Source organism: Psammomys obesus, unplaced genomic scaffold, assembly GCF_907164565.1.
Source record: "Psammomys obesus unplaced genomic scaffold, mPsaObe1.curated_primary_1811, whole genome shotgun sequence".
Classification (NCBI taxonomy): domain Eukaryota; kingdom Metazoa; phylum Chordata; class Mammalia; order Rodentia; family Muridae; genus Psammomys; species Psammomys obesus.
The window spans coordinates 4,695,320-4,709,101 of record NW_026590681.1 but is presented as its reverse complement, the minus strand read 5'-3'; positions in this window follow the sequence as shown (position 1 = coordinate 4,709,101).

The following is a 13,782-nucleotide window of genomic DNA, read 5'->3' as shown; positions in this document are numbered from 1 at the left end:
TCTTTCTTTCTTTCTTTCTTTCTTTCTTTCTTTCTTTCTTTCTTTCTTTCTTTCTTTCCTTCTTTCTTTCTTTCTTTCTTTCTTCTTTATCCCCCCCCCCGCCACATGCAATAGTTTGAAAATGACTTTAATGTGGAGATCCTGTATCAACATTGAAGGGAAAGAATGCTTAAAAAGTAAAAAGAACCGGGAACTCCTGATGTCCTCAGTAACTAGAGTTAGAAGAGATGGTTAGAACGGGCTATTGGTCACCTCTTTGTTTCCGATTTGTATCCCATTAACCTCCTTTATTAGTCTTATTGCTTTAGCTAGGACTTCAAGTACTATGTTGAAGAGATATAGTGAGTGTGGGCAGCCTGATTCATTGGGATTGATTTAATTAAATATATATACATATATATGTATATATACTCATAAATATTTATAAATATATGTGTGTATTTATATGCCTTATTTAAGACTGCAGAACCAAATCATAACATGTAGGCCTATAAAATAAGAAAAATAAATAAATAAAAGGCAAGCAGAGTAGAAATCAGTTCATATGGGCAGTGTTCTTACTTAGACCATGGCATAGGCTTAGATTTTTTACAAAACCTGCTTTATTGAGGGTTCTTAAGCACCTTTACCTCCCTTCCAACCCCCAAAACCTTAAGAAGGAGATGGGAAAAGCTCTGTAGACCTCTTTTATCTACTTCTTTCTGATTAGAGTAGATGGATTTTTAAGAGATTACCAAATTTAGTCATTAGAATACCAGCATTACAGTCCAAAGGCCTACACCAAGCAGCAACACGGAGTCAGAGAATTCCACAAGACTCAGCTGGATTGCCCTGAGGCATTCTCTGGAATGTTTCTTTCTGTGAAGTAAAGTGTTAAAGCAGGAAGATCAGCGCAATGATGTCGATCCAAACGGAGATGCCTCCCTGTCCATGGGTCTCTATATATCTCCTGTCCTCAGAGTCCACCCATGAATGTTCTCAGCTGGCCAAAGTCATGCCACTCACAAGTGAGAGCTCACAGCAAGATATAACATGCCTTCTCACCAGCCAACCTCCAGCATATTATCACATGACAAAACTGAGTCTTCAAGGAGACCAGAAATTTCCACTTCACAAGGCCACGGTCTGTGTGGAAAATATTTGATTTGTATCTGTACTCATGGTCTGACTGAATTTTGACATCAGGATTCACGTAGCAGGGTGGCTCACATTACTATCTTCTTTGCTTGCAAAATTTGTGTATGACCTAGGTAGAGTAGTATATAAAATAGGTGAACAAATAAAACATTTACTGATAATCAAACAGAAACCATTTAAAATACTTCTGTAGTATATACATGATTTTATTACTTATTAAAAATATTTTCTCAACATTGTTAAGGGCTATAGCGATATCAATGTGAAATGTGAAAATGTGTCTCGAATTTTCCATCATTTCCATCCCTTTCCAAAGCATCCATAGACAATTATATCAGTTCATTTAATTTTTTTCTGTTTGCATGAGTTCAGGCTCTCTCTCTCTATATATATATATTTTCATTTTTCTTACATCTGTGTATGCATATGTTGGCATGATTTTGTGAATACCTGTATTCCATAATATCCATGCGAAAGTGAAATTATGTTTAGTAAGAAACAACATAAAAATCAGGTTTTCAACCTCAGTTATCTTTTAGGCCTTGTGAATCTTACTTTATATTTTTAATCTATTATTTTAGATGAGTGAGATCTATGTGAATGTGACATAAAGGTCACAGGATACTGCTGTTGAATCAGACCTTTCTCCTTTTCCAGAGATGGAACACAGATTACCAGAGTTGCTTAGGAAGTGGCTTTACTAGTTATCTACTGAGTCAGCTTTCCTGTTCTAAGATTGAGTTTTGATAACAAAAGCATGGCTTACAAATCAAAATGTCCAAGGTGTTAGAAAACATAATATATACAGACATTTAATTAACATGTAATTAGCAAGTCTTTTCAAATAAATATATTTTTTCATATATTTTATAGGTAATCTTAGCATTGAGTTCATGCTTGTTTAGTATGTATTTCTGCTGGGACTGTTTTCATATTTCAGGAAGAAAAGTGAGCATTGGATGTCCTGGCTTGTCACCATTCTGATTAATTTTATGACAATGATAAGAGCAAATTCAGGACTCAGCTGTGAGCAGTTAGATGCTGTGGCCTCTTTAGCCCATGAATACTGAGCTTGGGTTATTTTTCATCTCGACACAAAACAATGTCTTTTCAGCAGCCAACTGAAATTTCCTGAAGTAGCACTTGGTATGATGTTTTAGAGAAAACCAATTACCTGTTTGCTTTGAATGAAGGTCATTAGAAAGGGTTGCTTTTATTCCTAAAAATTGAAAATATTGATAAAATATATTAAAATACAAATGTAGTGACTCTGCCTAGAAATATTTAACCTAAATTTTAGAACTTGTGCTATAAAAAAACATTTTCATTAACATTCACTGTTTTCTGTCTTTTAGCTACTGAGACTTGCAAACTGATGAGTCCTGCATCAACTCTACCAGTCTCTTCATGATATGAAGTGATCTTAGAGGTGAAATACAGACGAAGATGATCAATTAAAGCAATAATATGACTTTTAATGATTATGCATCAGCAGAGCAATGCTAACAAAGATTGAGGGAGAAAATGAGGAATGTTTATTAGGAAACATCTTAAAACCCACCAGTTCAAAGAATATTTTGTTCCAGCAAAATTAAAAAGAAAATGGGTGTTTATGTGTGAGTCCCCAAACCTGGATGAGTTTCAGCTCATAGAAAGTTTCCTTAATCAGCCTAAAGCTTTTTCTTCATCATAAATAAATAAGAATCTGACATGTATAATGCCTTCAGTTTGATGAAATGTTGAATATTAATGGGATTATAAAATAGAAAACTAAGGAAACACCCACACATGTATGTGCAAGAACACTGGCATGATCCATGATCCTCTTCTGTTGGGCACTAAAACAAAATGAATTTGTTCTTTGCTTTAGATAACATTTACCGAAGGTAGCTTAATACTAAACTCATAAATAACATCGTTTGCCTAAAAAATATTCCTCCATATCTCCTTATCTAGGCAAACTTCTTACTTCTCAAGGTCCATTTTAAGCACTCAATTTCATATATTAATCTTTGAAACTCTACAGTGCCGTATGTAAATGCTGGCTTTATTATTTTCTCCAGGATTAATGTATGACACAACTGAAAAATACAGGACAATTAGTGAGAAGAGAGGAATAAAAACTAGATAGTAAGATTCTATTCTGGAGTTGGCATTACTCTTGGATTTGAGAGATATCTGTCACGTCACTGGAGAAAAGAATTCAGGTATATTGCAGAGTCTTATTGGTGAGGAAGAGGCAGGCTGCTTGATCAAGGAAGATAGTCTCTAGCTATCTTTATTGTGTGGTAATGATAAAGACACATTGGGTCAGAAAGACCATGGCTAGTATTAAAATTTGGGTGTTTTCTGCTAAAAAATAAAGTCATATTAAATCAGGGTAGAATGAACTTCAGGAAGCAGAGACCCACCAAGAAAAATATCAATATAAGATTTTTTGCATGGATTTCTTTTTTATGTTTGCAAAATTTATTCATCATTTATTGTATAACACCATCTTTAACAATAAAAATAGTTATTTTCAATGTTTTCAATAAACTACAGCAAAATTCTATATTAATTTTCACAATAAGCAAGATCAAAATGGCACTGAAAATATTACCTCGACTCAAAACACAAATAAATTTTTAATTTTCATGCATATAAAGGTACACACCTAAATTGAAGGATGGTTCCCCCTTTCTCCACATACTCTCAAACATGTGTTGTCCCTTGAGGTTTTGATCTTAGCCATTCTGACATATGTAAGATGGAATCTCATTATCATTTTAATTTGCATTTCACTAATGACTTATCATGTTGAGCATTGCTTTAAGTGTTTTTTGACCATTCAAGATTCCTCTGTTGAGAATTCTCTGTTTAGCTCTGTATCCAACTTTAATTGGATTATTTGGTTTGTTGGTGTTTCATTACTTGGGTTCTTTGCATATCCTGGATATTAGTCCTTTGTCACATGTAAGATTGATGAAGATCTTTTCCCAATCTGTAGAACGGCAGTTTCATTCTATTGATATTGTCCTTTGCTTAATAGAAGCTTTTCAGTTTCTAGAGGTCCCATTTATTAATTGTAGATCTTAGAACATGAGCTTTTGATGTACTGTTCAGGGAGTTGTCTCCTGTGCCAGTGAGTTCAAGGCTCTTACCTATGTGATAAATATGGATCTATTTGCATTCTTCTTCATGTAGACATCCAGTTATACCAGCATCATTTGTTGAAGATGTTGTCTTTTTTTCCATTGTATAGTTTTGGTTCCTTTGTCCAAAATCAGGTATGCAGAGTTATATGGCTTTATTTCTGGGTCTTTGGTATGATTCCATTGATCAATCAGCCTATTTCTATGCCAGTACCATGCAGTTTTTATTACTATTGCTCTGTAATATAGCTTGAGGTCAGGTATGGAGATGTTTCTAGAAGTTCTATTATTGAATAGGATTGTTTCAGTTATTCTGGGTTTTTTCCATATAAAATTTAGAGGTTTGTAATTTTTTTTCAAAGTCTGCAAAAAAATTGTGCTGCTGTTTTGATGGGGATTGCATGGAATCTGTACATTGCCTTTGGTAAAATGGCCATTTTTATAATATTAATCCTACCGAACCATAAACATGGTAAATCTTTCTGATATCTTCTTCCATTTCTTTCTTCAGAGACTTCAAGTTCTTGTCATACAGGTTGTTGACGTCCTTGGTTAGAATTAATCCTTGACACTTCATATTATTTGTGGCTATTGTGAAAGGTGTGGTTTCCCTAATTTCTTTCTCAGCCAGTTTGTCATTTGTATACAGGAGGGCTACTGATTTTATTTTTTTAATTAAACTTGTCTCCAGCTACTTTGCTGAAGGTGTTTATCAGTTGCTGAAGTTCTCCAGTGAATTTTTGGGGTCGCTTATGGATACTATCATATCATCTGAAAAGGGCGATACTTTAACTTTTTCCTTTTTAATTTGTATCCTTTTGATCTCCTTTAGTTGTCTTATTGTTCTAGCTAGAACTTCACATACTATATAATGAAGAGAAATAGAGAGAATGGGCAACCTTGACTTGTCCCTGATTTTAGTAGAATTACTTTGAGTTTCTTTCCATTGAGTTTTATTTGGCTATCCGCTCACTATATAGATCCTTTATTATGGTTAGGCATGGATCTTGTACCCCTGATCTCTTGAGATATCAGCAGTGATGTTTTATCATGAAGGGGTGTTGGATTTTGTCGAAGGCTTGTTCTGCATCTAATAAGAGATCATGTGAATTTTTTTTCTTTCAGCTTGTTTATATGGATGACCTAGATGGATTTCCATATGTTGAATTATCCCTACATCCCTGTGATGAAGCCTACTTGATCATGGTGGATAATGTGTTTGATGGGTTCTTGAATTGTGTTTGCAAATATCTTACTGAGTATTTTTGCATCAATGTTTATAAGGGAGATTGGTCTGCAATTTTCTTTCTTTGTTGAGTCTTTTTGTGGCTTAGGTATCAGGGTGACTGTGGCTTCATACAGTGAGTGTGGTAACAGTCCTTCTGTTTCTATTTTGTGGAATAGTTTGAGGAATGTTGGTCTTAGCTCTTTTTGAATGTCTGGTGTAAATCCGTGCTAAAACCACCTAAACCCAGGCTTTTTATGGCTGTTTCTATAACCTTAGGAGGTATAGCACTGTTTAAAATGTTTGCCTGCTCTTGATTTAACTTTGTAGGTAAAAATCTATTAAGAAATTCATCAGTTTTCTTTAGATTTTCCAATTTTTGTGGGATACAAGATTTTGAAGTAAGACCTAATTATTCTTTGTATTTCCTCAGTGTCAGTTGTTATGTTGCCCGTTTCATTTCTAAATTTGTTAATTTGACTACTGTTTCTCTGTCTTTTAGTTAGATTGGCTAGGGGTTTGTCTAGCTTGTTGATTTTCTCAAAAAAAAAAAAACTCTTGGGGATTGCTTACATTGCTCTTTTTGTTTCCAATTTATTGATTTCTTCCCAGAGTTTGATTGTTTCCTGCTGTCTACTCCTCTTGGGTGTGCTTGGTTCTTTTTATTTTTTTTTCCTAAAGCTTTCCAGTGATCTGTTAAGTTGCTAATATGATATCTCTCCAATTGCTTTATGAAGACACTTAATGCTATAAACTTTCCTCTTAGCACTGCTTTCCTAGAGTCCCATAATTTTGGGTAAGTTTTGCCCTCATTTTCATTTAATTCTATGGAGTTTTTATTTTGTTTCTTTATTTCTTCCCTCACCCAGTGATCATTGATCTGAGAGTTGGTCATTTTCCATGAGTATGTAGACTTTTTGTTATTTCTGTTTTTGTTGAGGTCTAACTTTAGTCCATGGTGATCTGATAAAGAACAATGGGTTAATTTAATTTTCATATATCTATGGAGATTTGCTTTGTGTCTGACTATATGGTAAATTTTGGAGAAGGTTCCCTGTGGTACTGAGGGAAAAAAAAAGTAAATTCTTTTGTGTTTGGGTAAAAAGTTCTGTGGACATCTATTAGATCTATTTGATTCATGACTTTTGTTGGCTTCATTATTTCTCTTTTGAGCTCCTGTTTCAATGATGAGAGTGAGGTTTTTAACTCTCCCACTATTAATGTAGTGGGATCAATGTGTGATTTAAGCTTTAATAATGTTTCTTTTACAAAAGCAGGTGCCCTGGTATTTGGGGCATAGATGGTCATGATTGTGTTGTCCTCTTGGTGGATTTTTCCATAGATGAGAATAAAATGTCCGTCCCAACTATTTTAACTAGTTTTGGTTGAATGTCCATTTATTAGATAATATGATGGCCACTCCAACTTGCTTCTTGGGTCCATTTGCTTCAAAAACCGTTTTCTAGCCCTTTACTCTGAAGTAGTGTCTACACAGGCCTTTAGTGTTAAGCCAATCTATAAGTCTTATGAGAGAATGTTTGTCTCAGCTTCTTAGGTCAATAATTCTGAAGATATAGAAGTTGCTACAGCTAATGTTAATTTGTTGCATAAATTAAGGTTGGTAATTCAGGATTCTTTTTATAACTTACATGTGGCATGTTTCTCAGAAATTCATGATATTGAAACTAAAAAAATAATAAAGGTCAAAAGTGTTTGTGAGTTAATATTAGTTCATGTAATTTCTCTGGACGACTTGGGATAAGCATTTGGCAGTTTACATGAAACAGTCATAATGTACAGAGTTCCTTTGCGCAGGTACAGATGCGTGTGGTTTGGCCTTTCTGGCCTTTGGGAGCCTGGGCATCTGCCTAAACTGGGTAATTTTTCCCGAGACCTTTTCAGGGTGGTGTTATCAGCTGAGTGCTCTGAGATCAGACCAGCCATTTCCCTCCTTGTGGGTTTGCACCTGAAAGTAAAACTCAGTATCTGCTTTCTTCCCATTTCCCTTATTACTTCTTTTTTTAATTTTTTTTTTACATTATATATAAGAGTTCTTGAAGGATCAGAAAATCTGTTTATATTAAATCAAAACTTCAGGGTTGGACAAAGTCCCAACTGTTGCCTAGTCCACGTAGTGCCTGAATCTGTCTGGGATCTGGTGGCAGCAACAATATCTTTCCCTTGTTCAAAAGACCCACAACGGTTCCCTCCTGATAACATATAGATGAGAAGCATCCCTAAGCAAGGATATGACTTACACAAGTTCCTACATGAACCAAAAGAATATGTAAGGATCACAACTAGGGATATTAATGTACAAAACACTGATAGTAATGAATGCTGCAGACAAAAGATGGAAAAGTATACCAATAATTACAGTATTCCAATTTTCAGTCTGTGGTCATTCAATATTCACAAATGATGTCTTCCTCTTGTAGAGAAACCAGGACTATCCTCAGAGTTATCAGTTTCCTAGATGTACTACAAGAACCCAGCAAAGCCGTTCACCAAAGCTCTAGGGTCCATAGACTTTACCAGAGGCAATGACAAGTATATAACTAAGTTACTCATAAGCAAATTCTCTAGGAGGTTGAGAATATACTGGAGGTTACAAGTTTTATGCACTATGCCACACTATATTTGGATAAACGTGGATTTTGTGAGTGAGTGTGTGTGTGTGTGTGTGTGTGTGTGTGTGTGTGTGTGTGTGTGTCTTTTAATCTCAAACGTTTGATCGTACCAGGAAAGACTTAGGAGCGATATACTGAAGTGAAATTCTGCTATCTCAGGGAGACAAAGAAGGCATCCAGTTGACTTTTCTTCTAAGATGAGATCTGAAGACTGCAGGAAAACCTGTTTTCTCACATCTTCTCAAAATCTCTCAAACTGAATGTCCCTCCTTTCTATTTCCTGTGTGTCTCTTTATCCGTCCTCCTGACTCTCTTGTTCTCTCTCTTTCTCTCTTAACTATGTTCATTTCCTGTCAACTGATTATTTGTGGTTGACTTTATTTAATCCAGTTTACAATACACAAGCAGAGAAGATGGCGACTAGCACACACAGTTTCCAAGCTGTGGAAGAGAAAAAGTTCTGAGTTGATGAGTGGAAGAACTTCTGAAGCCAGGGAAACAACGGAGAGACTTTCTAAACAACAGGGAACATCGCCAGAGGTGAAAACCTTGGTCTCCGGTCACCCAGGGACTTGTTTGGGGAAGGTGAGAAACGATCCTTTGATCTCTCGGCACTCCCCTCCCCCAGACCTCCCTCCTCCTCGGCACAGCGGACTCGCCTTTCTCAGCGCAGACCTAACTGCCTGGGGCCTGCAGCCACTGAGGCTGAGCCCCAAGTCCTTTATCGGCAAAGGCCAGCAGTACTGTGTCTCGGAGCCCCAGATTCACGCGCGGCAGCTGCACCATCCTCCCAGGGCCCGAGTCTGCTAGACGCCATACTAGCTCCGCAGGATCGCGATCACTGACGGTACGGCCCGCCCAATCCCACAGTGACAGAGAATACGCTATATACTCACCAAAACCAGACAGAAACGCCATACAAGCTAGACACACCAGGCGCTGGGCCTCCGAAGCTTGGAGAGCACAGTAAAGAGACCCCAGGACTTCCCAGAAAGCATCTGGACTAGCAACCCAGTCTCCAGTTACAGCGGGACTTTCTAACCTGGTGGCGGAGCAGCACTGAGCTGGCGGGGCACATCAGCCCTCCAGTTTAAGACTAACCAGGGCCAAACCAGAGAACAGAAAGGCTGGTTACCCCGATTCCCACTGACGTGACCACCCTGAAATCTCCAGCTGCAGCAAGACCTCATAACCTGGCAGTGACAGCAGCACGGAACTGGCGGAGCACATCAAAGAAGCAGGGCCAAACCAGAGAGCAGACAGCCCAGATACGCCGATCTCTGCCAAGTGTCCTGCCTGTAAGTGAGTGCACCCTTGAGAATCTGCAGCTCCACTGATCCTGGCTTCTTCTAAAACAGAAGCCAGGCATCGAACCCCCTCCCACCCATATACCCACTTTGGGAAACAGAGGGGCACTTGGAACATTGAAGTTCCTGCTCTGTGGGTCTAATTGAGGAGTTAAGGCAGTTAATGCCAGAAATTGCGCTGCGATCATCACTAGCGCCTGCGACATATACATTGCAGAGCCCCTCCCACACACTCAAGGGTTCAACATTAGCCATCACTCTGTCCCTCGAGACACACGCCCACACCCACTTACACACACACACACACATATACACACACACACGCACGCACGCTTGCATTTGCCTCTGTTTGCGCCTGCGTACTTTCCTCCCACAGGTACAGCTAGTCCTCAGCATACGCTAAGGACACGGGACCTCTCTCAACTTCCTGAAGAATTCTCCAGACTCGAGAGAGAGACAGTACCAGTCTGATCGGCTGAATCCAAAAACAAACAGGGAAGGTCTCAGATAAGCCAATGGCCAGGGGTAGGCGAAAGAACATTTCCAACATAAATCAGGACATCATGACTTCACCAGCAAACCCCAAAATCGATGGATATTCCAATTCATCAGAAGCACAGGAAAATGACCTTAAAGCCATGCTTGCTCAATTATTTGAGGCTCATAAGGAGGAAATGAACAAATCTTTCAAAGAGATGGCCAGTCAATTGGAGGTAAAGAAAGAAGAAATAGACAAAACCCTTAAAGAAACACAGGCAAACATAGCCAAACAAATAGAGGCACAAGTAGAGAAGAAATTAGTGGCATACAAAAAGGAAATGAACAAAGAAATAGAGTCCATCGTAGAGAGACAGGAATCCAAATTCAAACACATAAAAGAAATGGTGCAAGGCATGAAAACAGAATTAGAATCAATAAAGAAAACACAAAATGAGAAAACTCTTGAGCTGGAGAACTTGGAGAAAAGATCAGGAACCACAAAAGTAAGCATCACCAACAGAATACAAGAGATGGAAGAGAGAATCTCTGGAGCTGAAGACACACTTGCAGAAATTGATACTTCTCTCAAAGAAAAAGTAAAATCAGAAAAATTCCAATCACAAAATATCCAAGAAATCAAGGATGCTATGAAAAGACAAAATCTAAGAATAATAGAAATTGATGAAAAAGAAGACTCCAGGCTCCAAGGTCCAGAAAATATTTTCAAAAAAATCATAGAAGAAAATTTTCCCAACTTAAAGAAAGAGATGTCCATAAATATACAAGAGGCCTACAGAACACCAAATAGACTAGACCAGAAAAGAAACACATCACGTCACATCATAGTCAAAACACTAAATCTACAGAACAAAGAAAAGATATTAAAAGCAGCAAGGGAAAAAGGCCAAGTAACATATGAAGGTAGACCTATCAGAATCACACCAGACTTCTCATCAGAAACTATGAAAGCCAGAAGGGCCTGGGCAAGCATCATGGAGACTCTAAGAGATCACAAATGTCAACCCAGACTACTATACCCTGCAAAGCTTTCAATCAACATAGATGGAGAAAACAAAATATTCCATGACAAAACTAAATTTACGCAATATCTATACAGCAAACCAACCCTACAGAAGATACTAGAAGGAAAACTCCAATCCAACGAAAACGAATTCACCCAAGAAAACAGGGCATACAGATAATGTCCCAACAAAAATGAAAAGAAAACAAGCAATGAAACAAGGTAAGATCATCGACTCCATTACACAAGGAACTAACATGCATTGGTCAATATTATCTATCAATATTAATGGAGTCAACTCACCAATAAAAAGACACAGGCTAACAGAATGGTTACGGAAACAGGACCCAACATTCTGTTGCATCCAAGAAACACACCTATGCAACAAAGATAAACACTACCTCAGAGTAAAGGGCTGGAAAAATGTTTTTCAAGCAAATGGTTCCAGAAAACAAGCTGGAGTAGCCATCCTAATATCTAATAAAATAGACTTTCAACCCAAGTTAATCAAAAAAGATAAGGAGGGCCACTATATTCTCATCAAAGGAAAAATCCAACAAGAGGACATCACAATTTTGAATATCTATGCCCCAAATACAAGAGCACCTACATTCGTAAATGAAACAATATTAAAGCTTAAATCATACATTGATCCTAATACCTTAATAGTGGGAGACTTCAACACCCCACTCTCATCAAGGGACAGATCAACCAGACAGACACCAAATAGGGAAATGAAAGCACTCACAGAATCCCTAAATCAAATGGACCTAATAGATGTCTACAGATCTTTTCACCCAAACTCAAAAGAGTACACCTTCTTTTCAGCACCGCATGGAACCTTCTCCAAAATAGACCATATAGTTGGTCACAAAGGAAGCCTCAACAGATACAAAAGGATTGAAATAATCCCTTGTATACTATCTGACCACCATGGACTAAAGCTGGACATCAACAACAACAGAAACAACAAAAAGCCGACACGCACATGGAAACTGAACAACTTACTACTCAATGACAGCTGGGTCAAGGAAGAAATAAAGAAAGAAATTAAAGACTTTCTAGAATTCAATGAAAATGAAGGCACAACATACCCAAATTTATGGGACACATTGAAAGCAGTGCTCAGAGGAAAATTTATAGCACTAAGTGCCTACAAGAAGAAATCTGTAACATCACATACAAACAACTTAATGGCCCAACTGAAAAACCTAGAAAAAAAAGAAGCAGATACACCCAAGAGGAGCAGACGGCTGGAAATAATCAAACTAAGGGCAGAAATCAATCAATTAGAAACAAATAAAATTATCCAAAGAATCAATGAAACAAAAAGCTGGTTCTTTGAGAAAATCAACAAGATAGACAAACCCTTAGCCAAACTAACTAAAAAGCAGAGAGAAACCATACAAATCAGCAAAATCAGAAAGGAAAATGGGGACATAACTACAGACACTGAGGAAATCCAAACGATTATTAGGTCATACTACAAAAGCCTATATGGCACAAAATTTGAAAATCTAAATGAAATGGATAACTTTCTTGACAGATTCCATCTACCAAAATTAAGTCAAGATCAGGTAGAAAGACTGAATAGTCCTATATCTCCCAAGGAAATAGAAGCAGTCATTAACAGTCTCCCCTCCAAAAAAAGCCCTGGACCAGATGGCTTCAGCGCAGAATTCTACAAGACCTTCAAAGAAGTACTAACACCAATTCTCCTCAAACTATTCCATAAAATAGAAACAGAAGGAACACTACCAAACTCATTCTATGAAGCCACAGTCACTTTGATACCTAAACCACACAAAGATCCAACAAAAAAAGAGAACTTCAGACCTATCTCTCTTATGAACATTGATGCAAAAATACTCAATAAAATACTTGCAAACCGAATCCAAGAACACATCAAAGATATCATCCACCATGACCAAGTAGGCTTCATCCCAGGAATGCAAGGGTGGTTCAACATACGGAAATCCATCAATGTAATCCACCACATAAACAAAATGAAGGAGAAAAACTACATGATCATCTCCTTAGATGCTGAAAAAGCATTTGACAAAGTCCAGCACCCATTTAAGTTTAAAGTCTTGGAGAGATCAGGGATACAAGGCACATACCTAAAGATAGTAAAGGCAATATACAGCAAGCCTATAGCCAACATCAAACTCAATGGAGAGAAACTTAAATCAATCCCACTGAAATCAGGGACAAGACAAGGCTGCCCACTCTCTCCATATCTCTTTAACATTGTACTTGAAGTCCTAGCCAGAGCAATAAGACAACTAAAGGAGATCAAGGGGATACAAATCGGAAAGGAAGAGGTCAAAGTGTCACTATTTGCAGATGATATGATAGTATACATGAGCGACCCCAAAGATTCAACCAGAGAACTTCTTCAGCTGATAAACACCTTCAGCAAAGTGGCAGGATACAAAATCAACTCAAAAAAATCAGAGGCCCTCTTGTATACCAAAGACAAAAAGGCTGAGAAAGAAATTAGGGAAACAACACCCTTCACAATAGCCACTAACAACATAAAGTACCTTGGTGTGACTCTAACCAAGCAAGTGAAAGACCTATTTGAGAAAAACTTCAAGTCTTTGAAGAAAGAAATTGAAGAAGATCTCAGAAGATGGAAAGATCTCCCGTGCTCATGGATTGGTAGGATTAACATTGTGAAAATGGCCATCCTGCCAAAAGCAATCTACAGATTCAATGCAATTCCCATCAAAATACCAACTCAATTCTTTACAGACCTTGAAAAAAAGATTCTCAGCTTCATATGGAGAAACAAAACACCCAGAATCTCCAAAACGATCCTGTACAACAACAGATCATCTGGAGG